The 25,149-nt window shown below is 43.5% G+C and overlaps 1 protein-coding gene and 1 non-coding gene across 3 annotated transcripts in view; one reads left to right on the plus strand and one right to left on the minus strand.

Moving 5' to 3' along the window:
• The window catches only part of MICU1 (mitochondrial calcium uptake 1), a 262,263-nt gene that overhangs the window by 227,052 nt on the left and 10,062 nt on the right, over positions 1-25,149 (plus strand). The window lies entirely within an intron of this gene.
• Positions 7,957-8,062, minus strand: LOC119628158 (U6 spliceosomal RNA). The gene has a single exon (XR_005244470.1). It is a non-coding gene; the product is annotated as a U6 spliceosomal RNA (small nuclear RNA).

The following is a 25,149-nucleotide window of genomic DNA, read 5'->3' on the forward strand; positions in this document are numbered from 1 at the left end:
AAATATTTTGGGTTTGGCTGCATGTGGTGGCTCACACCTATAATCCCAACACTTTGGTAGGAGGATCACTTGAGGCCAGGAGTTCAAAGCCAGCCTGGGCAACATAGCAAGACCTTGTCGCTAAAAAAAATTAAACATTAATTCAAAGTAACTTTTTGTTTGCTTTTGAGACAGAGTTTCACTCTGTCACCCAGGCTGGAGTGCAGTGGCGAGATCTCGGCTCACTGCAACCTCCGCCTCCTGGATTCAAGCGGTTCTCTGCCTCAGCCTCCCAAAAGCTGGGATTACAGGCGCCTACCATCACACCCGGCTAATTTATTTTTAGTAGAGACAGGGTTTCACCATCTTGGCCAGGGTGGTCTTGAACTCCTGACCTCATGATCCACCCACCACGGCCTCCCAAAGTGCTGGGATTACAGGTTTGAGCCACCACTCCTGGCCCCAGCTCAAGTTTTTATGTACTATCACTTACCATCAATCTAAAAAACTTCTTTCTTTCTTTCTCTTTCTCTCTCTTTCTTTCTTTCTTTCTTTCTTTCTTTCTTTCTTTCTTTCTCTCTTTCTCTCTTTCTCTCTCTTCTCTCTTTCTCTCTTTCTCTCTTTCTTTCACAGGCACCTTGGCTCAAAATGGTGCCATCTTGGCTCACTGCAGCCTCCATATCCCAGGCTCAAGCAGTCCTCCCACATCAGCTCCTGGTTAGCTGGGACCACAGGCGCATACCACCACACCTAGCAAATTTTTTTTTATTTTTTGTAGATAGTTTCACCATGTTGCCCAGGTTGGTCTCGAACTCCTGGGCTCAAGCAGTCTGCCTATCAGCCTCCCACAGTGGCTAGGATTACAGGCATATGCCACCACGCCCAGCCGAACTTCCTTTATCATTTCATGTAGTGCAGATCTGCTAGCAATGAATTATTTTAGTTTTTGGGTTATCTAAAAATGTGTTTATTTCACTGTTGATGACCACAATGTTTGATTTTTCAGTCTCTCCACAGCACTAAGATTTTATCCATAGTCTTTTTTAGTATACCTAGAGTTTATTTGGGTCAAGTTTGAAGACTACAATCCAGTAGCATAGATTTAAGTTGCCCTGAATAAACACTCCAATTAGCAGCAGTTACAAGTGGGTTTTTTAGGAAGAGATAGTTTCTAATTTGTTTACTAAGAATTTACATTAAAATAACATAAGCTATTGATTGTGTATACATTGTTCTTTGTATCACAGATTCCAGGAACATGAAACAAACAGGTAAGGCAGCTAGTCAGGAACAAAATGCCTTTAAATAATTGTACCTGGCCATGGAATCGGGGACAGGATTGTGACTGAAGTCCCATACTCCTGTCTCTGGGCTTGATAAATTGTGCACACCTCACATACCTGAGGCTGTTCTGAGTATGTTTCTTTTCCCATTCCCCCACTTTTTTTTTTTTTTTTTATCAGAAATCTTCCCATGGAAGCATTGATCAATCTCAGCTTAGATGAGACTGATAGACATTCTTCATCCCTGGGACTGGGGAAGATATAGAACAATCTTGCTTGTCCAACTTTTTTTTTAGCAGATTCCTTAAGATTTTCTAATACAAGATCATGGTTCTCACTTATATATGGAATCTAAATAAAGTTGAACTCATACAAGCAGAAAGTAGAATGCTAGTCCCCAGGGGCTACAGGAGTCAGGGAAATGGGGAGTTATTTTGTTCAAAGGGTGCAAAGTTTCAGTTATGCAGGATGAAATAGTTCTAGAGAGTTAGTTTACACTATGGTGACTATAATTAGTAATCCTATTGTACACTTGAAATTTGCTAAGATCTTAAGAGTTTCTTATAATATACATACACAAAAAGGTAACTATGTGAAGTGATGGAATTGTTTTGTTTTTGTTTTTGTTTTTTTGAGACAAGGTCTCATTCTTTTGCCCAGGCTGGAGTGCAGTGGTACAATCTCTGCTCACTGCAACCTTCACCTTCCAGGTTCAAACGATTCTCCTGCCCCAGCCTCCCATGTAGCTGGGACTACAGTCGCACACCACCACACCTGGCTAATGTTTGTATTTTTAGTAGGATGGGGTTTCGCCATGTTGGCCAGGCTGGTCTCAAACTCCTGACCCCAAGTGATCTGCCCAACTCAGCCTCCCAAAGTACTGGGATTATAGGTGTGAGCCACCGCACCTGGCCTAAAGTGATGGAAGTGTTAATTAGCTTGATTGTGGTAATTATTTCACAGTATATACATATGTCAACACATCACATTGGATACTTTAAATTTATACAATTTGTATTTGTCAATTACACCTCAGTAAAGCCAGGAAAAAATATAAGATCATTCCATCTGCAGATAGAGATGATTTACTTCTTCCTTTCTCATCTGAATGCCTTTTATTTCATTTTATTGATCCACATAACTTCTTAAAATAGCATCTGTTTGTTTAAATTAGTACTTCCAAGCTGGGCTCAGTGGCACACACCTGTAGTCCCAGCTACTCAGGAGGCTGAGGCAGGAGGATCTCTTGAGCCCAGGAGTGGTTTAAGGCCAGTCTGGGCAACCTAGCAGGACCTCATCTCTAATAATAATAATAATAGCATTTCCACTGATCTTTGAAGAATCTTTTGAAAAACAAGTTAATGATATCATGTAGGGTGTGTGTGTGTGTGTGTGTCTGTGTGTGTGTGTCTGTGTGTGTGTGTCTGTGTGTGTGTGTCTGTGTGTGTGTGTGTAGCACTGCCTGATCATTTCTCCAGAATAGCTTTGGTTTTACTGCTGTTTCACAAAACAAGATTTGACAGCATCTGCAAATCTGAAGATACAAGATTTGAAGTCTTTATTTATTTTTGAGATGGAGTTAAGCTCTTGTTGCCCAGACTGTAGTGCAATGGCAGATCGCGGCTCATTGCAACCTCCGCCTCCCAGGTTCAAGCAATTCTCCTGCCTCAGCCTCCCAAGTAGCTGGGATTACAGGCGCCCACCACCATGCCCAGCTGATTTTTGTATTTTTAGTAGAGATGGGGTTTCACTATATTGGCCAGGCTGGTCTCTTAACTCCTGACCTCAGGCAATCCACCCGCCTCAGCCTCCCAAAGTGCTGGGATTACAGGCACCACGCCCGGCTGCTTGACTTGTTTCTTTTATCTGTTTAACTTTGGATTCCCCAAGTGTATGGTAATAGATATCTAGGAGAAGTTAGCTTAGAATCCTACCAAGTAAACTGGGCGCGGTGGCTCACGCCTGTAATCCCAGCACTTTGGGAGGCCAAGGCGGGCGGATCACAAGGTCAGGAGATTGAGACCATCCTGGCTAATACAGTGAAACCCTGTCTCTACTGAAAATACAAAAAATTAGCCAGGCGTGGTGGCAGGCGCCTATCATCCCAGATACTCGGGAGGCTGAGGCAGGGGAATTGCTTGAACCCAGGAGGCAGAGCTTGCAGTGAGCCAAGATCGCACCAGTGCAATCCAGCCTGGGCAACAGAGTGAGACTCCATCTCAATCAATCAATTGATAATTGAAGAGCTTGCAGTGAGCCAAGATCACACCACTGCACTCCTGCCTGGTGTATGGTAGTTCTCTTTTTAATTTTTTGAGACTCCATCTCAAAAAAAAAAAAAAAGAATCATGCCAAGTAACAGGGAGAAGCCACATGTGTTTATTTCCCAGGGCTGCCATTACAAATTACCATAAACTTGGTGATTTAAAACAGCAGAAATGGCCAGGCGGAGTGGCTCATGCCTGTAATCCCAGCACTTTGGGAGGCCAAGGTGGGTGGATCACCTGAGGTCAAGAGTTCGAAACCAGCCTGGCCAACATGGTGAAACCCCCATCTCTATTAAAAATACAAAAATTAGCCGGGTGTGGTGGCGGACACCCGTAATCCCAGCTACTCAGGAGACTGAGGCAGGAGAATCCCTTGAACCCAGGAGGCAGAGGTTGCAGTGAGCCGAGATCAAGCCATTGCACTCCAGCCTGGGCAACAGAGTGAGACTCCATCTCGAACAATCAATCAATCAACAGAAATATATTCTCTCGCAATTCTAAAGGCCCAAAATCAGAAATTAAGATGTTGGCAGGGCCACCACCCTCCACAGACTCTAGAGAAGATGCCTTCCTTGCCTCTGCCAGCTTCTGGTGTCTCTAGGTGTTCCTTGGCCTGTGGCTGCATGACTCCAGTCTGTGCCTCTGTCTTCATGTGGCCATCACCTCCTTCTTCACTGTGTCCTTCTTTCTTCTGTCATTGGACTTAGAGCCCAGCTGGATAATCTAGGATGATCTCATCTCAAGGACCTTAATTATATCTGCAAAGACCCTGTTTCCAACAAGGTCACATTCATAGGTTCTGAGGACTAAGATGTAGACATATCTTTTTGGGGGCCACCACTTAACCCACTAGAGCAACCAAGAATTAAAAATTACCCATATGAGGCTGGGCCCCTGTAATCCCAGCACTTTGGGAGGCCAAGGCAGGTGGATCACTTGAGGTCAGGAGTTCAAAACCAGCCTGGCCAACATGGTGAAACCCTGTCTTTCCTAAAAATAGAAAACTTAGCCAGGTGTCATAGCACATGCCTGTAATCCCAGCTACTCAGGAGGCTGGGGCAGGAGAATCACTGGAACTCAGGAGGCAGAGGTTGCAGTGAGCTGAGATCACACCACTGCACTCCAGTCTAGGTGACAGAGCAAGACTCTTTCTCAAAAAAAAAAAAAAAAAAAAAAAAATTCACCCATATGTAATCTACAAAAATAAAAGCAAACAAAAAATGTGAATTTAACTGTGACAATACCAACCACTATAATCCTAGCACTTTGGGAGGCCAAGGCAGGAGGATCCCCTGAGACCAGGAGCTCAAGACCAGCGTGGTCAACAGTGAGACCCCATCTCTGTTTTTTAAAATAAACAATAAATGTAGAAAAGAAAAAGAAAATGTATCTATCTGTTTAACAGCCTAATTTTCTTTCTTTTAGAAACCTAACTATCTGGCCGGGGGTGGTGGCTCATGGCTGTAATCCCAGCACCTTGGGAGGCTGAGGCGGGCGAATCACAAGATCAGGAGTTCAAGACCATCCTGGCTAATTCGGTGAAACCCCATGTCTACTAAAAATACAAAAAATTAGCCGGGTGTGGTGGCAGGTGCTTGTAGTCCCAGCTACTTGGGAGGCTGAGGCAGGAGAATGGCGTGAACCCGGGAGGCGGAGCTTGCAGTGAGCCGAGATTGTGCCACTGCACTCCAGCCTGGGCGACAGAGTGAGACTCCGTCTCAAAAAATAAAAATAAAAAAGAAAGAAACCTAACTATCATCTTTACCTGAGTAACGTCAGTTGATCTTTCAAGGGGAAGATTCAAGTGTTACTTCCTCAGAGAGGCCTTACCTGACTACTCAGTATAAATTATAAACAACTATATTGCCTACAGCTTTTTTTTTTTTTTTTTTTGAGTCATATGTCTGTCTACAACTTTTACAATTTAAAAAAAAAAAAGGAGTTAACCTAAAACCTTCTGCATTTCACTATTGTAATCAGTTCCTAACTGCACATAATGGGCATGGGCTTGAATTTCCACAAATATGGCTAGTCATATGGGACAGAGACTACTGACTACAACATTTGGTATATAGATGAGACGTCCTCAGTGAATGTTTTTTGGGATTTTTTTTTTTTTGAGACGGAGTCTCGTTGTGTCACCCAGGCTGGAGTGCAGGGGCGTGATCTCAGCTCACTGCAATCTCCACTTCCTGGGTTTAAGCGATTCTCCCACATCAGCCTACTGAGTAGCTGGGATTACAGGTGCCTGCCACCACACCCGGCTGATTTTTGTATTCTTAGTAGAGATGGGGTTTCATCATGTTAGCCAGGCTGGTCTCAAACTCCTGACCTCAGGTGATCCACCTGCCTCGACCTCCCAAAGTGCTGGGATTACAGGTGTGAGCCACCGTGCCCAGCCAATAGATGTTTATTAATTGAATTATTCTTCAAATATTCAGGAGCTCAAAAAAAATAGGCACTATCGACTGGGCACTTTGGCTCACACCTGTAATCCCAACACTTTGGGAGGCCAAGGTGGGCAGATCTTGAAGTCAGGAGATCGAGACCATCCTGGCCAACATGGTGAAACCCTGTCTCTACTAAAAATACAAAAATTATCTGGACGTGGTGGCAGGTGCCTGTAGTCCCAGCTACTCGGGAGGCTGAGGCGGGAGAGTCGTTTGAACCAGGGAGTCAGAGATTGCAGTGAGCCGAGATCGTGCTGCTGCACTCCAGCCTGGTGACGGAGCAAGACTCCATCTCAAAACAAACAACAAAAAAATAGGTACTTTCCTTGATTCCTTACTCTCACTCACACATTTATTTCTTCAATAAATCCTTGACTTTACCTCCAAAACATACCTTGCATCCGCATCCTTTCCTCCCTCTCTCCTACCACAGCCCTCGCCTCTTTACTGGCTGTGGCTTACACAGGGCTGCCTATGCCATGGGCCTTGTATACTCTCTGAGTTCATAAAATATCATTTTCTTCCCAGTTCACTCCACTCCACATTGATCTTTTTACATTCCAACTACACTAAACTCACTTAAGGCCTTAGCTATTGGAGTTAGTTAAGGCCTTTGTAGTGGTTCTTTCTACCTCAAGTGCTCTTGCCTGGGATCTCCATGTATTTATTTAGCTCCTTGTAACTCAGGTCTGATATAAATCATTTCCTCGGGGAGACCTTTTCATTCTAAAGTAGTTCCATCATCCTGTATCATATTATCTTTTTTTTATATGGCATTTATCACTCCCTGATATTGTCTCAGGTTTATGTGTTTGCTTATTATCTGTTGCACCTTACTAGAACGCTTATTTGTCTTGCTCATGGATGTATTCCATGTGCCTAGAACAACACCTGGGATAGAGGAGGAACTCAATTATATGATCAACAAATGAATGAGTGAATGAACATACTGATATATCTGAACAAGGCATAAACCTCTACCCTTCTACCCTTCCCAGCAACCCAGGGAACAAACTCCTCATGTTCTGTAACCCCCATCCTTGGACTTGACATATGCTTAACCTTCTTCCGTGTTGTAATTTTAACTGTTCATGTGTTGAGGTGCACACAGAAGACTAGCATGCGCTCAGCTAGCCTTTCCAAGCCTTCCATGCTCCCAGATGTCCCTGTCTCTTACAGGCTCTCCTTGGGCTCTGCCCAGGCCTTTGCTTTTAAACCTCCTTTCTCCTGACCTGGACTAGTGATTTTTTCCATTGGTTTGAGTTCTACATGAATTACAGGCCTCTCCTCCTTGCTCCACAGAACCAAGGAATTTTACTGCTGAGATGAATCTTAGAAAAGAGGATAGTGGTTAAGAGCAGAGGCTCTGAAGTCAGACTGCCTGGATTTGAATGTCTCCATCATTTACTAGCCGGGTAGCTTTGAGCAGTTTCTGAACTTAATTTCTGTGTTTATTTTATTTTTATATATTTTTTTATTTTTTTGAGACAGGGTCTCACTCTGTCACCCAGACTGGAGTGCAGTGGTACGATCTTGGCTCACCGCAACCTCCACTTTCCAGGGTCAAGAGATTCTCCTGCCTCAGCCTCCTGAGTAGCTGGGATTACAGGCACATGCCACCACACCTGGCTAATTTTTGTATTTTTAATAGAGATGGGGTTTCACTATGTTGGCCAGGCTGGTCTTGAACTCCTGACCTCAAATGATCACCCACCTCAGCTTCCCAAAGTGCTGAGATTACAGGCGTGAGCCACCGTGCCAGGCCCTCTATGTTTTTTTAAATATAGATAAAAATAGTTGTCCCTTGGTATCCTCAGGGGTTTGGCTCCAGGACCGCCCACCCCCCAACACACACACACACAGTTACAAAATCTTTGGGTGCTGAAGTCCCATATATGAAATGGTGGCATAGTATTTTTGTATATAACCTACACATATCTTTCCATATACTTCATTTCTTTATTTTTAAATCATCATCAAAATATGGAACACTTCACGAATTTATGTGTCATCCTTGCACAAGGGCCACTCTAATCTTCTCCAGATCATTCCGGTTTGAGTATACGTGCTGCCGGATGAGCACTAGATGCGGGTGACCCTTGAACAGCACAGGATTAGCTGTTTTCACCCCACACAGTTGAAAATCCTAGGATAACTTTGGACTCCCCAAAAACTTAACTACTAATAGCCCACTGTTGACCAAAAGCATTACTGATACCATATAGTCAATTAACACATAAACTAGCATCTATATATTTTTTATGTATTCACTACATACCTTTTTCCTAATTTTTTTTTTTTTTTTTGGTACTTCTATGTTGTGTGGTCCATCTATGAGGTTTTCCAAATTGTCATAAGTCTCCAAAAAGTTTTCCAATGTAATTTATTGAAAAAAAAATCTGCTTGTAAGTGGACCTATGCAGTTCAAGCCTGTGTTGTTCCAGGGTCAACTGTACTTTAAATTATCTCAAGATTACGTATAATACCCAATACTATGTAAATGCTATGTAAATAGTTGTTATGCTGTATTTTTTAATTTGTAATAGTTTATTGCTGCATTGTTACTTTCTACTGGTTTTCTTTTCTTAAATTTTATTTTATTCTTTTTTTTTTTTTTGAGATGGAGTTTCGCTCTGTTGACCAGGCTGGGCTGGAGTACAGTGGCGTGATCTCGACTCACTGCGACCTCCGCCTCCCAGATTCAAGCGATCCTCCTGCCTCAGCCTCCCGAGTAGCTGAGATTGCAGGTGCCCACCACCATGCCCAACTAATTTTTGTATTTTTAGTAGAGACAGGGTTTCGCCATGTTGGCCAGGCTGGTCTTGAACTCCTGGCCTCAGGTGATCCACCCGCCTTGGCCTCCCAAAGTGCTGGGATTACAGGCGTGGCCACTGCACCCAACATTTTCTTAAATATTTTTGATCTGCAGTTGGTTGAATCCATGGGTATGGAACCTACACATATGAAGGACCAACTGGACCCACCTCATAGGGTTATGAGATTAAATCTACATAAAACACTTACGTTTGTGGCTGTCATGTGGTGAACGATTAGTCAATGTCAGCTGCTTCTGTTATGAAGTTGATAATTTAAACAAAATTTAGTGTGGCTCAAGTATTTATTCAGCCAAAAGCAATAGGTACTGTGCTGGGCACAGGGTTCCACCCTCAAGAAGCTCAGAGTCTAATAGGGGAGAAAGGTAAGTGTAGAAGCAGTTCCAGTTGGGTATGATAAGTGCTGATTAGAGTAAGAGGATCTAGGAGCTTAAAAGTGGGGGCCCTAATTCATACCAGTGGTTGGGAAAGAGTGAGGCCAGAGTAGAGACAGCAGTACTTTTTGTCGGGCTTCTGCTGTGAGTCTCAGCTGTCTTTATTTTTTTCCCAAAAGGTTAGACACCTTCAGAAATTGGAACCTTCTAGGCCATGGCACTGTCTCTTCCTTGGCTATTTTAGAGGTTACAAACCAGTCTTTAGGCATAATTTAGCACAGAATTTCCCAAACAGCACTGTGAAGAACACTGTATACTGCAATATGATGATGGTTCTGTGGATTTAAAAAAAAAAAAAAAAGGTATTCCATGGTTGAAATAAGTTTGGAAAATGCCAGAGTTATATAGAATTTCTTCCTGCAGCACTCCTCCTGCCAACTTTTTAATATGTGAATGTGCATTATTAATCTCCAGAAGAGGGATATAGTTCCCAAATTTGATTTACCCCAGACTATCTTTTAATAACTTACAGAGTTAATGTTCCTTGGAATAATTTGAAAGATCCAGGCAGGTGGCCACTGCAGATTTACCATATTAGAATGTAGTCCAGTTCCTCCAGAGTAAAAAATATCATATTTCTTTTTTATCTTTTTTCTTTTTTTTTTTATTTTTGTTTGCCCTTCCTACCATTTGAAAAAAAAAATCAAATTTAATTGAGGCTGTTTCTTTAGTTCTGCATGACCCATGTGAGAATAACAACAATCAGAAAATAATGAAGTGTTTTCAATGAGTTCTGACCATTTGAAGAAAGAACCTTTCTCCATGAAATACTGCATGTCTCCACTATCAGGCATCTCTTTGTTTAGCACTTAAGAAGAAATGGTTCTATAGCTCATTCGTACACACACTGGGCATAAAATTAGATCTATGACCTCTCAGCAGCTGGCTGATTGATTTAAGTGGTCTGCTGAAGAAGGTAATGGAGAATTGAACATGACTTCTTTCCCAATGGCTTCCTATGATGAAAACGTTAGAAATTATTTGAGCTGAGCCGGGCGCGGTGGCTCAAGCCTGTAATCCCAGCACTTTGGGAGGCTGAGACAGGCGGATCACGAGGTCAGGAGATCGAGACCATCCTGGCTAACACGGTGAAACCCCGTCTCTACTAAAAAATACAAAAAAACTAGCCGGGTGAGGTGGCGTGCGCCTGTAGTCCCAGCTACTTGGGAGGCTGAGGCAGGAGAATGGCATAAACCTGGGAGGGGGAGCTTGCAGTGAGCTGAGATCCGGCCACTGCACTCCAGCCCGGGCGACAGAGCGAGACTCCGTCTCAAAAAAAAAAAAAAAAAAAAGAAATTATTTGAGCTGGAGCTCTAGAGTGAGCTTCGGCCTGTATAACTCAGAATATTCCAATTTCTGCCAGGAGAATAAAAGGTTTCTAGGTACAATAAAGCTCCACTGTAAAGCACCTCAGGATAGTACGGATGCAGTAAACCTGTGGGTTCATTTATGTCCTCAGTGTACTTTGAACTATAAAATCAGAAAATAATCACACAAATACAGTCCCTGGTCTTTACTATTCATGCCCCTGCACAATTCTGCTTAGACTGAAAATCATAATTTATGGCATAGTTGGCCTTGATTCTTTGTAGTTATTCTATATGTGCAGTTTACCTTATTATCTGATGAGTCAAGAGAATAAATTAAAAAATCTATGGCATAACTCCCACAGGAGCTTTCTGCAACCCCAAGTATTTTTTCTGAAGTTTTAGTCACATCATCAAGTGGTCTCAGTTTCTTTTGTCTCTGGAGGGACAAGGATGGCAGAGATGACCTCTGAGAACCTTTGTGGCTTTCAAATTCTTTGAGTCTAATAATTGGAATGAGTAAGGGAACCTCAAGTATTTTGTCATTTAGGCTCTGACTGGATTGTTGGGGAAGTCAGAAATTACTGATGGAGTCAGCAATTTCTAGCACACGACAAATTCTTATATTCTGAACAGCTGTCTTTGACAGCCAAGCTGCTACCCTCTCCTGAACTTTAACAGTCCGGTAGTGCTGTCCTATCGAGGACTGTGAGGCCATCACACATCTGGAGCACTAATAGCAACTCTCATTTCATAGCAGTTTCTCTGTGCCAGGCACAACGCTTAGTGCTTTATGCCTGTTATCGCTTTTAATTTTTAAAACCTGAATTATCCTCATTCATCTTCATTTTATGGATGAGGAAAATATCAAATGAAGCCACTTGATCATGGTTACGCAGCTAAGAGGTGGAAGAGCCAGGATTCAACCTCAGTTCTCTCTAATTCCACGTCTGTGTTCTTTCCACACCATCATGTTGCCTCTCAGGATACTCCACAATTCTGTTAAGAGTCTGAAAATCTTTGCTGAAGCACAATCCAGGGGGCACTGTGGCTTTACCATTTCAAACCATGCTTCACAGTAGCACTCGGAAGACAAGACTCTGGGCTATTTTTTCCCAGTTGCTTTGGCTAAGAGTTGACCATTCTTAGGGTGAGAATAAAGTCCTTTTGATAAACTATGATGTTTTGGAGATAGTGCCCTTCTCTTGAATATGAAATGTGACCTTTTTTTCCCCCTACAGTTGTCATAGGAACGCCTTAGTAGACACATTCATGATCTTTACCTTTGGAACCATATTACTTTTCACTGAGGAAACCAATACACAAAAGCCTAAAGTCACTTAAATAAAGTCATGTAGCGGGAAAGTTGATTTCCCTTTAAGGGATACCACAGACCAGAAAAAGGCATGTATGCTAAGCTGCGCTTTTCTCAACATCAAAATACGGGATATAGATACACCTTCTAATGACCAAGGTGTTCCTCACCACCTCCACTCAATTGGTATACCAGTGCTCTGTTGCACTTTTAGACACTCTTCTAACATCTAGCATTTATTGAGAGTTAACTATATGCAAGAAATTGTGCTGAACATACATTTTGGTTTTAAGTTCAAACCTGAGTTTGAGTCCCTGCTATTCACTAGTTTTGTGACCTTGAACAAATTCCTTAAGTTCTCAAAGCCTTGGTTTCCAGATCTGTAGAATGCTGATAGTAGAATACTTGTTTCAGGGTTATCATGAAAATAAAAAGATAATACTATATTAATATACTAGGTTGACATTAAAATTATACCAAACTGCCTGTTCTGGTTTTCAGCCCATAGGTGCTGGCTTGCTTCTGCCTGTTTATCTTATTAGGGGGCTGGAAACAACCTATACCAACATGGCAACATCATAAAAAGGTTTTTTGTTGTTGTTTTAAATCACCCTTAAAAAAAAAAAAAAGCACCAGCCGGGCACAGTAACTCAAGCCTGTAATCCTAGCACTTTGGGAGGCCGAGACAGGCGGATCACGAAGTCCGGAGATCGAGACCATCCTGGCTAACACGGTGAAACCCCGTCTCTACTAAAAAATACAAAAAACTAGCTGGGCATGGTGGCGGGCGCCTGTAGTCCCAGCTACTCGGGAGGCTGAGGCAGGAGAATGGCGTAAACCCAGGAGGCGGAGCTTGCAGTGAGCTGAGATCCGGGCACTGCACTCCAGCCTGGGCGACAGAGCGAGACTCTGTCTCAAAAAAAAAAAAAAAAAAAAAAAGCACTAGATAAGGCTTACTCTTTGTTCTCTGAGAAAGTTCAATCTACTGCTTTTTTAAGTCACTTTTGACATTTTTATTAGCTTAGAAGTTCTAAGTTGTTTATACTTATTAATGAGGATTGAAGCTTCTAGCTTCTCCTAAGTTTCATCATTCATCCAAAAATTATTGGTATCTCTGCCTTCAGAAGCCTTTATTAAGTGAGTTCTCTGTTCCTAGGAATATCTAACCCCTGTTGATATGTCTGGTATCTTCAGCATTGAAGTGAGATTCATTAGACTGTAAAGTCCCAAAGACTTGAACCATGTTTTCTACATCTTTGTGTCCTATTCAGAGCCTAGAACAATTCTTCATATAAACAGATGTTCATTTATGTTATGTAAATGAATTAATTCTGTACCTTTCCAGGTCCTGCAAAGGATGACGAAATACTCTAGTAAGAGCATAGAGTGAGGGGAAGAGTGTTAGGACTGTAGCACCTTCCCATGTCATTAATTTCCTTTGACTCCTTGAGCAGGTCACTTCTCTGACCCTCAGGTTGGAGTTCTAAGTATCTCTAAGGGTTCATGCAGATTTGAAATTGTATGATTATAACTAAACCAGCTTTTTACTGAATGAAGTAATGTTTCAAGTGACATGTCATAGCCTAAAATTATATTCAAATCTATGGCCTCACAGAGACTGTTAACCCAACTTGTCTATGTGAAATCTTTGTGAAAGTGAACTGACTTATAATTGTCAGGTACATTTGAAGTAAGTGCAAGACTTGAATTCCCAAAAGAAGTGTGGCAGTTTTAACTTATTTCCTTGTTAGGAAATGTAAAACTTAATTAGACCTTGGCTAGTTTCCCTGTAAGATCTAATTTATGGAGTTTGGTATAGTAGGTAAAACAGAATGATGGTTCTGTAAAATGCACTGTATCAAAAAATGAGTGCAGGCTGGGCACAGTGGCACAACCCTGTAATCCCAGCACTTTGGGAGGCCAAAGCAGGTGGATCAGGAGGTCAGGAGTTTGAGAACAGCCTGGTCAACATGGTGAAACTCTGTCTCTACTAAAAAAAAATACAAAAATTAGCCAGTCATGGTGGCACCCACCTGTAATCCCAGCTACTTGGGAGGCTGAAACAGGAGAATTGCTTGAACCCAGGAGGCAGAGGTTGCAGTGAGCCAAGACTGCGCCACTGCACTCCAGCCTGGGCAACAGAGCAAGACTCTATCTCAGGGAAGAAAAAAAATGAATGAGTGCAGGCTGGGGGCAGTGGCACAACCCTGTAATCCCAGCACTTTGGGAGGCTGAGGAGTTCCAGACCAGGTTGGGACTCTGTCTCCACAAAAAATACTTTAAAATTAGTCAGGCATCGTGTCACACACCTCTAGTCCCAACTACTCAAGAGGCTGAGGCACGAGGATCACTTGAGTCCCTGAGGTTGAGGCTACAGTGAGCTATGATCATGCCACTGCACTCCAGCCTGAGTGACAGAATGAGAAGCTGTATCCAAAAAAAAAAGGTAGCGGGGGATGAGGGATGAGTGCAGCTCTATAGTAGCAGTTGAGGAACTTCAAAAAGACATTGCTTTGTCCGGGCACAGTGGCTCACACCTGTAATCCCAGCACTTTAGGAGGCTAAAGCAGGTAGATCACCTGAAGTCAGGAGTTCAAGACCAGCCTGGCCAACATGGGGAAACCCTGTCTCTGCTAAATATACAAAAATTAGCCTGGTGTGGTGGCAGGCACCTGTAATCCCAGCTACTCAGAAAGCTGAGGTGGGAGAATTGCTTGAACCCGGAGGCAGAGGTTGTAGTGAGCGAAGATCACGCGACTGTACTCCAGCCTGGGCGACAGAGCGAGACTCCGTCCCCCACCAAAAAAAAAAAGACATTCCAAATCATAAATGCCTTCCTCACTGGCCAGTTTATGTGATTCAGAGTGTGAACACAGCATAGCTGGGTTCTCTGCTCAGGATCTTAACAAGGATGAAATCACAGTGTTGTCGGTGGGGGCTTCATTTTCATCTGGAGTTCAGGGTCCTCTTCAAAGTTCTTTCCTGCTGTTGGCAGAATTCAAGTCCTTTCAGTTGTAGGACTAAGGATTCCTTTTCCTTGCTGGCTATTGGCCAGTCATTGCTCTCAGCAGATGACTACAGCTCCTTGCCACCAGTCCCCTCACAGCATGGCAGCTCACTTCTTCAGAACCAGCAACGGAATCTCTCGCCTTAGTCTGCTAAGATGGATTCTTACATAACGTAGTCCTAGGACTGACTAGCCCTTCACCTTTCTCATATACAGTAACCTCATCACAGGATTATCGTAGTCACAGGTTCTGCCCACTTGAGGAGAGGGGATTACACAGGATATGTGGACCAGAAGGTGGGAATACTGGGCAGGGGGCACCTCAGAATTCTGCTCAGCACACCAGCCATCATTTTAGAAACCTACACCTTTGGTGTTCTTATTCGAGAGCTTCTGAAGATAGGGACATTTTAACTGATTTAAATTTTAGGGCTGGAAGATAACTTAGAAATCATTTTGTTTAAACCCTTACTTTATTTTTTGGTTTTTTGTTTGGTTGGTTGGTTTTTTTGAGACAGAGTCTTGCTCTGTCGCCCAGGCTAGAGTGTGTGGTGTAATCTCAGCTCACTACAACCTCCGCCTCCTGGGTTCTAGCGATTCTTCTGTCTCAGCCTCCCAGGTAGCTGGGATTACAGGCACGTGCTATCATGCCCAGCTAGTTTTTATATTTTTAGTAGAGACAGGGTTTTACCATGTTGGCCAGGCTGGTCTTGAACTCCTGACTTCAGGTGATCTGCCCAGCTCGGCCTCCCAAAGTGTTGGGATTACAGACGTGCCCAGCCTACTTTATTGTTTTTAACATTCATGAAGGGAAATGACTTGCTGAAATCACAGACCAGAAGTTCAGGTTCAGCAACTTCCACACCAGGGTTCTCATTAGTACCCTAGCACCTACTGCTGCTAGAAGGACCTAGAGAATTACATCAAGGACTCAATGCTTTTATGTGATGGCAGAAAGTTGGGCAAATTCACAGCAAGAATGTAGGGGAGAGCATCCCCCAGACAGCCAAGACATGGCAGGAAGGCAGGAGTGTCACAAAGACATGGAAGGAAGAGATTCCAACAGGAAAAAAGCTCCTATTTTATAAATTCTTCTAAAATTTGTGGGAGGCAAGCTCTTGCACTTCATCATTACATTTGATAAAAACATTTATATGTGAAGAGGAGTGTTGGCCAGGATTCCATTCATTTAAGACAGAGTCATCAATTTTTAAAGTAAAATTATTCATGATGTAGGCAAGGAAGCTCAAATTCTGAAATAAATGTTTGCTTTATGAGGCATTTTCTCTGCAGAGACCTGGTTTATTTTCCCAAATTTAAAGTCACTTAGAAATTCTAAAGATTGATTCTGGCTTATGATCACTTTGAATATATTGTGATTTAGTAAAATTAGGTAAGTGCCCTAAGGAGGAGGAGAGCTGCTTTGGGGATTCATGATTACCATCACAAAGAGACGAGATGGGGGTAGGATAAACTGTTAAAGCATCCACATAAATAGATAAGGAAAGACAAAATCAGCCAACATTACATCCCACTGAGAAAAAGATCAGAAAAAGAATGGTTACTAGAATTACATCAATATTGGGAAAGTATAGAGAGGAATATTTATTATAAGCATTGCTTCTTTGGGGGTTTACTACCTTAAGAGGTTTACTACCTTGAGAAGCCCTGGGAAGGTTTAATAAGACATTGTGGCCGGGCCCATTGGCTCATAGCCTGTAATCCCAGCACTTTGGGAGGCCAAGGTGGGTGGTTCGCTTGAGCCCAGGCGTTCAAGACCAGCCTGGGCAACATGGTGAAACCCCATCTCTACAAAAAATACAAAAATTAGCCAGGCATGGTGGTGCGAGCCTGTAGTCCTAGCTACTTTGGAGGCTGAGGAGGGAGAATCATTTGAGCCCAGGATGTTGAGGCTGCAGTGAGCCGTGCCCTCACTACTGCACTCCAGCCTGAGCAACAGACCAAGACCCTGTCTTAATTAAAACAAAAAAAAATTTAAAATAAAATTTTTTAAAAATGCAAAAACTAGCCAGGTGTGGTATAATCCAGACTTGTAGTCCCAGTTACCAGGGAGGCTGAGGCGGGAGGATCAGGAGCCCAGGAGGCAGAAGTTGCAGTGAGCCATGATCTTGCCACAGCACTCTAGCCTGAGCAACAGAACCAAGACCCTGTCTCAAAAAAACAAACAAACAAGACACTGGTAAAGGTGACTATTTAGTCTTTAATTTCAACAAACTGAATTTAAATATATCAGTTGCTCTCAGTTTAACCATCAGAGACTCAGACTCTGTTGTAGCTGACCCCCATAGAGCACCAAGGAAATAATTTTTTAAAGAGAAGGGGAAAAGGTACCTTCTTCTCAAGACTGAGATAAGAGTAAATAAGGAACTGGTTAAATAAATAAGTAAATTATGATCCATCCTGTCAGTGGAATACTATGCAGCTGTTGAAGGAAGCTGCTCATGTCCACCTGGAATTATTTCTAAGATATGTTGTTAGAGTAAAGCAAAACAATATTTAGTACACCACCATTTTGTGGGAAAAGGGAAGAAGCGAAGAGTAAATGTTTGATTTTATGTGGACAGAATATTTCTGGAGAAACTGGTGATATTGATTGTCTCTGAACGACTGGGTGACTGGGGTATAAGGCTGGGGGAGAGACTTCACCCCTTTTGTACCATTCAGATTTTGAAGCAGATTAATATATTAGCTAATCAAAAATATATTTTGTTTGTTTGTTTTTTGAGACAGAGTCTTGATCTGTTGCCTAGGTTGGAGTGCAGTGGTGCAGTCACGACTCACTGCAGACTTGAACTCCTGGGCTCAGGTAATCCTCCCACCTCAGTTGCCCAAGTAGCTAGGACTGCGGGAGCACACCACCATGCCCAACTAATGTTTTTTAAAATTTTTCATAGCGATGGGGTCTTTCTCTATTGCCCAGGCTGGTCTCAAATTCTTGGCCTCCCAAACCACTAGGATTATAAGCGTGAGCCACCGCACCTGTCCTAAGTAAAAACAACTTTTTAAAATAAAGCTAAGAGAATGAATATTTAAACAGTGTGAAAGGGAAAAGCAAGTTAATATTGGACAGAGTCTTGCTCTGTTGCCCAGGCTGGAGTGCAGTGGCGCCATCTCAGCTCACTGCAACCTCTGCCTCCTGGGCTCAAGTGAATCTCTTGCCTCAGCCTCCTGAGTAGCTGGGATGACAGGCGTGTGCCACCACGCCTGGCTAATTTTGTATTTTTAGTAGAGATGTGGTTTCGCCATGTTGGCCAGTCTGGTCTCGAACTCCTGCGCTCAAGTCATCTGCCTGCCTTGGCCTCCCAAAGTGCTGGGATTACAGGCATGAGCCACCGCGCTGGGCCTGTTTTAAAGGCTTTCTTGCAAGGAGACTTCACTAGTCCTCTGTAAGATTTCTTCTAATGTACTTGCCCCCTGCACCTTCTGTTCTAACTCTCTAATGAGGCCTTAGCACTCCTTCCTGCTTTTAATACTGTGTTCAAACAGAAACTCCCACCCCACATCACCCACTACCATACATATGCAGTTGGTCTCTTTTCTCCTTTAGAATTCAGATACAGGCCGGGCATGGTGGCTCACGCCTGTAATCCCAGCACTTTGGGAGGTTGAGGTGGGCAGATCACCTGAGGTCAGGAGTTTGAGACCAGCCTGGCCAACATGACGAAACCCTCTCTCTACTGAAAAAAACAAAAAATTAGTCAGGCGTGGTGGCGGGCCCCTGTAATCCCAGCTACTAGGGAGACTGAGGCAGGAGAATCACTTAAACCCGGGAGGCAAGGTTGCAATGAGCTGAGATTGCACCACTGCACTCCAGCCTGGGTGACAGAGCGAGACTCCGTCTCAAAAAAAAAAAAAAAAAAAAAAAAGAATTCAGATCCAAAATGTAACTCCTACCAAATACACACTATTCCATTATATCCCATATGTGTGTATTAATATATCTGATATCTCTTCTACGTGTTTCTTCATCTTAATGTGTGTGTGTGTATGTGTGTGCATAGGTGGATATATACACAGTCTTCTCCACTAAACTGTGATTGTCCCATGGGTGTGTCAGCTGAAATCATTGACTACCTAATGGTGCTTGCAGAAATGCTAGCCCTTTGTGGACAAGATATGATGGGGATTTTTAATAAGCCCAGACACAATACTAGACAATGGCAATAAATGTTACTGCCAAGTCAGTTTGTACCAAATTAAGCATGTAAGCCCATTGAAGCCATCATCTGGGAGGATGCTCTGAGGCTCAGAAAACAGATCTTCTCTGTGGTGTGTCCTGGAAGTTAGGAGCTAGGACTAGCAGCATCACGACAGTCAGGCAGCCTGAGTACACGGGGGGTCAAAGGGCATAGGGCCTAAGAACACCGTGCAGAACAAGGAATGGTTATAATTTCCGTTGCTCGTAGACTGCATTGCTCTTGGCTCCTTAAATTGTTAGTTCTCCTAAATGTTGTCCTTTCCCCTCCCCTCACCCCAGAACTAGGTTAAAATGTGTGTTTGCATTAACAAAAGATCATGGAAGAAGATACAAAGGACAGGACACATGCTCTTCAAGGAAATATCCTCCCCCTTGTTCCACCCAAAGCCATCTAGGGATGGACTTAAGAAAACAAGACGGCCGGGTGCGGTGGCTCAAGCCTGTAATCCCAGCACTTTGGGAGGCCGAGACAGGCGGATCACGAGGTCAGGAGATTGAGACCACCCTGGCTGACATGGTGAAACCCTGTCTCTACTAAAAAATACAAAAAACTAGCCAGGCGAGGTGGCGGGCGCCTGTAGTCCCAGCTACTCGGGAGGCTGAGGCAAGAGAATGGCGTGAACCCGGGAGGCGGAGCTTGCAGTGAGCCAAGATTGAGCCACTGCACTGCAGCCTGGGCAACCAAGAGAGACTCCGTCTCAAAAAAAAAAAAGAAAACAAGACACCTCTGTCAGCATTTCCAGGGCTGAAGCAGAACCATCTCCCCTCACTTAACCTTGGCCATCACCAGCCAGTTTTTTTTTTCTCCACTGCAGTCTGGTAAGGCAGGAATAGTACATGGCCACACAGCTTAGAGACTGTCAGCCCAACTTGTCTCACCACCTTTCCAAATACCTTTGCATTAGGAAGAGGCAGGTAGCTCCTAACTGGGTCATGCTGCCTGAAGCTGTATCTGTGCATCAGAGGCGGCTGTGGAGAAAAACTCCCAGGGCCACGTTTGTTACATGTGCTTTTCATTGGATTGCTGTTGAATACACTTTTTAAGTTGTCCATAAAATTGTCAGTATGAGTTCCTAGGGAATACTCAGTGTCTTCCACTGTAGGGGGTAGTCAGATCCACGGCCAACCTATAATTAATGCTGGCGCCTCACAACTCCCAGTTACTCAATTATTCATCCCTCACCAAAAGGACTTGAGTACTTCTCATGTGACTTTTCTTTAATCTAAACCCTTTCTCCTTAGGGTGACAGATTCATGGAGGAATTGATATTGTCCATATATGGAAGGGATCATGTAGACCCAGTGTGTATAGGGAAAGAGCATCAGCCAAAATTCGAGACCCAGCTCTGTTACCATCTAGCATTGTGACCCTGGGCAAATTATTTCACTTCACATTTCCTCTGAGGTATCTTCCAGTTCTAAGATTCTCTGGTTCCATGTGGACATTTGGGCTCACATCACTCCAGAGCTCTTCTGTTTAACTATTGTGGTGAATAGATTTATGTATGTAGTTTCTGATATTATGTCACATAAACTCAGGGATTCTTTCTACTGTTGAAATGGCTAGTCATGAATCATGCCAGAGAGTAAATTGGGGACCTGACACAACTCAGATTCTGCCTGGACTTTGCAAAAAGCCAGATGGTGCCAGATTTTTGAGTACCAGTTGAGCCCACTTCTACAAATTCTCTTCCATCCCAATCTAATAGGAATCACCCAATCACGCTTAAACCCATTGTTCAGGCAGCTGAGCCAGATTTGTACAAAAATACATGGTATTTAGAAAGCTAGGCCTTCACTGGGGTGCCTTCATGCTCCCTGTAGCCATCTTTCAGATCGGGAACTGGAATCCCAACCATCACTCAGTTAGCGTCATCAAATAGGGAGGCCAGAATTCCAGTACCAATAACTGGTCTGCATAGAAAAGTCAAGACCTGGGAGGAAAACTTGTTCTGCTTGCTGTGGTTTATGGCTTTGGATTCAGATATATTGGAAGCAAATATGAATGAACCAACTCTCAGGACCAGCTGTCAAGCACTTGGCTTGTCATCTGCTGTCATCCCACTCATCCCAGGTGCTCCTAGTTTGACAGCTCACCAGCTAGTTAAATGTTGGCTTCCTTCACGACTCTGATTCATACCCCAGGGGCCTATAATGAGGATCTTGTACCATGAAAGGGGACCCCAGCTAGGCTGTTTGCTGGCTAACATCCCAGTGGTTTGGGCTACAATAATTTAGCAGCCCTAGTTGTTCTTCCTATCGTAGGAAGGACACCAGAGCCCTCTCCACGTGAGATGGAACATAATCTATAACTTTCTGTGAAGAGATGGCATCTGTAATGAGGCATGCTTGCTGGAGGACTCCAGAAGTCCCTGTTATACAGCCACTTAATACCAGTTTAATGAGCCTCTCACTAGAAATTGTCAAGAGCTCTCACTGACATCCTTGAGTATTATTTAATTAATGGTTTATTTACAGGAAAGGGCACCATCTTCATGGGGAGAAGATGAGTACTTGAAATATCAAGACAATTGCAGAAGGCTGTGCCCTGAGAGAATGGAAGAACTGGGAAAGAGAAAAGGAAGTTAGAAGCTTAAGGTTGATATGAAATGCAGAAAAAAGAATGGTTAACAGAAAGTGTTCATGTGTATCTAATACAGAACAGGTTCTGATCCCCTTCTCAGGACACATTTCTGTGGTGGCGAAGAGGAGAGCTGTAGGCAATCACAGTTTGATCGCTTCCAGTTCCTTCTGATCTCATTCTGTTTTCACTGAGTAATCTTTTGAGGTTAATCTTCTGAGGTGAATGGAGTTTCCTTAGTAGCTTTCCTACTGAGAAGTATAATGACCAGCTGTCATCATTGTAGTTCTCTTAACAGTTACTATTCTCATTGCAAATTGGCCTGATTTCTGTTCCTTCTGTGGACAGTGTAGTTAGCAGGAATAAGTTCTTCCTGAGCCAAATCAAGTATCTAGATTTGTGAGGCTAAATTTCTAAACTCTAGAGCTCTACAGTCTTACAGATTTCCCAACACACATCTCATGAATGTCCACCACAGTATCTTATACTTCAGTCTTTTAGTACCAAGGAATGTTAGTTTCTTCTTCACCCTAACTCAGATCCTTGGAGAAAAGATGGTATATTTCCACCCCATCGCCACCCTCAGATTCTAGATGACACCAATAAACTCTTCTTTGTGCTAGTAAGCTGCCTCAGCAGTTGTCTGGTGCATCCCTCCACTTGAACATGAGAAAATTAAATCTAAAGAGATCAAGTGACTCCATCCAGGTCACACAGCACATTGGTGGTGGAGCCAGAACTGGAGCCCAGGTCCCGTTACTCCAAACGTTGTTTTCTAGCGCGTCACCTTGCTCCTCTGCATTGCTCTGGTATTTGCATCTGCTGATGTTGGGGGCACTGTGGTGATATATTAATTAATTCTTGCATTGCTATAAAGAACTACCTGAGACTAGATAATTTATAAAGAAAAGAGGCTTCATTGGCTCACAGTTCCACAGGCTGTACAGGAAGCATGGCTGAGGAGGCCTCAGGAAACTTACAATCCTGGTGGAAGGTGAAGAGGAAGGAGGCACGTCTCACATGGCCAGAGCAGGAGGAAGAGAGACAGGTGGGAGGTGCCACACACTTAAACAACGAGATCTCATGAGAACTCGCTCACTATCATGAGAACAGCAAGGAGGAAATCTGCCCCAATGATCCAGTCACCTCCCACCAGGCCCCTCCTCCAACACTGGGGATTACCATTTGTTTTTGGTTTTTTGGGGGTTTTTTTGTTTTGTTTTTGTTTTTGTTTTGTTTTTATGAGACAGAGTCTTGCTCTGTAACCGAGGCTGGAGAGCAGTGGCACAATCTTGGCTCACTGCAACCTCTGCCTCCCAGGTTCAAGCAATTCTCCTGCCTCAGCCTCCTGAGTAGCTCAGACTATAGGGGCGCACCACCATGCACAGCTAATTTTTGTATTTATTTTAGTAGAGGCAGGGTTTCACCATGTTGGCCAGGCTGGTCTCAAACTCCTGACCTCAGGTGATCCACCTGCCTCGGCCTCCCAAAGTGCTGGGATTACAGGTGTGAGCCACCACGCCTGGCCTGGGAATTACAATTTGACCTGAGATTTGGGTGGGGACACAAATCTAAACCATATCAGGTGAATATGTGGAGGTTATAGAGGCAAAGTGAAAGATCAAATGTGAATAAAAATGACAAGATGGGCTGATAACAGGAACTGAAATCATAGGAATGCAATAAACAAGGCACTCTGGTTCTAGTTTAAGTTCACTTGGCTTCTGGATGAATCTAATGTGATGATTATAGAGAGCTCTTCATTACCAGCATAAATGGAAATTAATCCTTTTCTTTCCCTCATTTTACCTCACTTAAGAATGTGTCCAGATGCAATAACATGATTTATAGGTGTAGCTAGACCAGGTTTGAGGATAAATGAGAGAGAAGGCGGTGGAAATTGCCTGGTCCTTCCTGTCTTGTCTTTCATGAGAACCCAATTCTAACATAATTGCTAGTGTTTGACAGTAAATGTCAGGGAAAGAGAAAATGGCAAGAGAAAAGTGATTTTTTGCTGAGGTCTAAAAATATATATATTTTTTAAAGAAAGATAGGCATCCTGAACTATTGGCCAGGCACGCTGGGTGCAGTGGCTCACGCCTGTAATCCCAGCACTTTGAGAGGCCGAGGTGGGCAGATCACCTGAGGTCAGGAGTTTGAGACCACCCTGGCCAATATGGTGAAACTCCGTCTCTACTAAAAATATAAAAATTAGCCAGGCATGGTGGCGGGCACCAGTAGTCCCAGCTACTCAGGAGGCTGAAGCAGGAGAATCGCTTGAACCTGGAAGGCAGCAGTTGCAGTGAGCTGAGATCACGCCACTGCACTCTAGTCTGGTGGACAGAGTAAGACTCTGTCTCAAAACAAAAAGAAAGATATGCATCCTGAACTATTAAGACAAGGGCCAGTGCATATCCCAATGGACTCAGTTGGAAGAAGTCTGGTGCAAAACCAGTAGGGAAGAGGGACAGAGCTGGGCAAGGAGGACTCACTGTGCAGGCACTTAGCTGTCAATCAGCCACCAAGGCGTGAAGCCTTAGTGTACCCACACCACAGACAAGCCTCCTTGTTCTCACCCCCATTTATATATTTCTATAAATATATATATAAAATATATAAAAATATATATGGCATAAAATGTGCCATTATAACCATTTTTAAATATACAAGTCAGTGGAATTACATTAATTACATTCACAATGTTGTACAACCATCATCACTATTTTCAAAATGTTTCCATCACCCCAGACAGAAATTCTGTATACATAAAGCACTAACTCCCCACTCCCCTCAGCCCATGATAATCTCTAATCTATTTTCTGTCTATAAATTGAATATCAGGCACTTTTTATTTTTTGAGACAGTGTCTCACTCTGTTGCACAGGCTGGAGTACAGTGGTGCCATCTCAGGTCACTGAAACCTCTGCCTCTTGGGCTCAAGCTATCCTCTCACCTCAGCCTCCCAAGTAGCTGGTGTGCGCCACCATGCTGCGCTAATTTTTTGCATTTTTGGTAGAGACAGGGTTTCGCCATGTTGCTCATGCTCGTCTCGAACTCGTGAGCTCAAGCAATCTGCTCCCCCTGGCCTCCCAAAGTGCTGGGATTATAAGGGTGAACCACTGCAACCTCTGCCTCCTATGTTCACGTGATTCTCCTGCCTCGGCCTCCTGAGTAGTTGGAATTACAGGCGCCCACCACCATGCCCAGCTAATTTTTTGTATCTTTGGTAGAGACGGGGTTTCACCATGTTGGCCAGACTGGTCTCGAACTCTGATCTCAGGTGATCCACCTGCCTCAGCCTCCCAAAGTGCTGGGATTACAGGTGTGAGCCACTGCGCCTGGCCAGCCTAGGCATTCTTAATTAACTATATATACCTCCTAAAGTGTAGCAGCAGTAGAAAAGAACAGAACCTGAGGTGAAAAGGAGGGAGGTTATGGAGGTTATGAATAAAAACTCAATTATCATTTTCTTT

This window comes from Chlorocebus sabaeus, chromosome 9 (genome assembly GCF_047675955.1).
Source record: "Chlorocebus sabaeus isolate Y175 chromosome 9, mChlSab1.0.hap1, whole genome shotgun sequence".
NCBI lineage: Eukaryota > Metazoa > Chordata > Mammalia > Primates > Cercopithecidae > Chlorocebus > Chlorocebus sabaeus.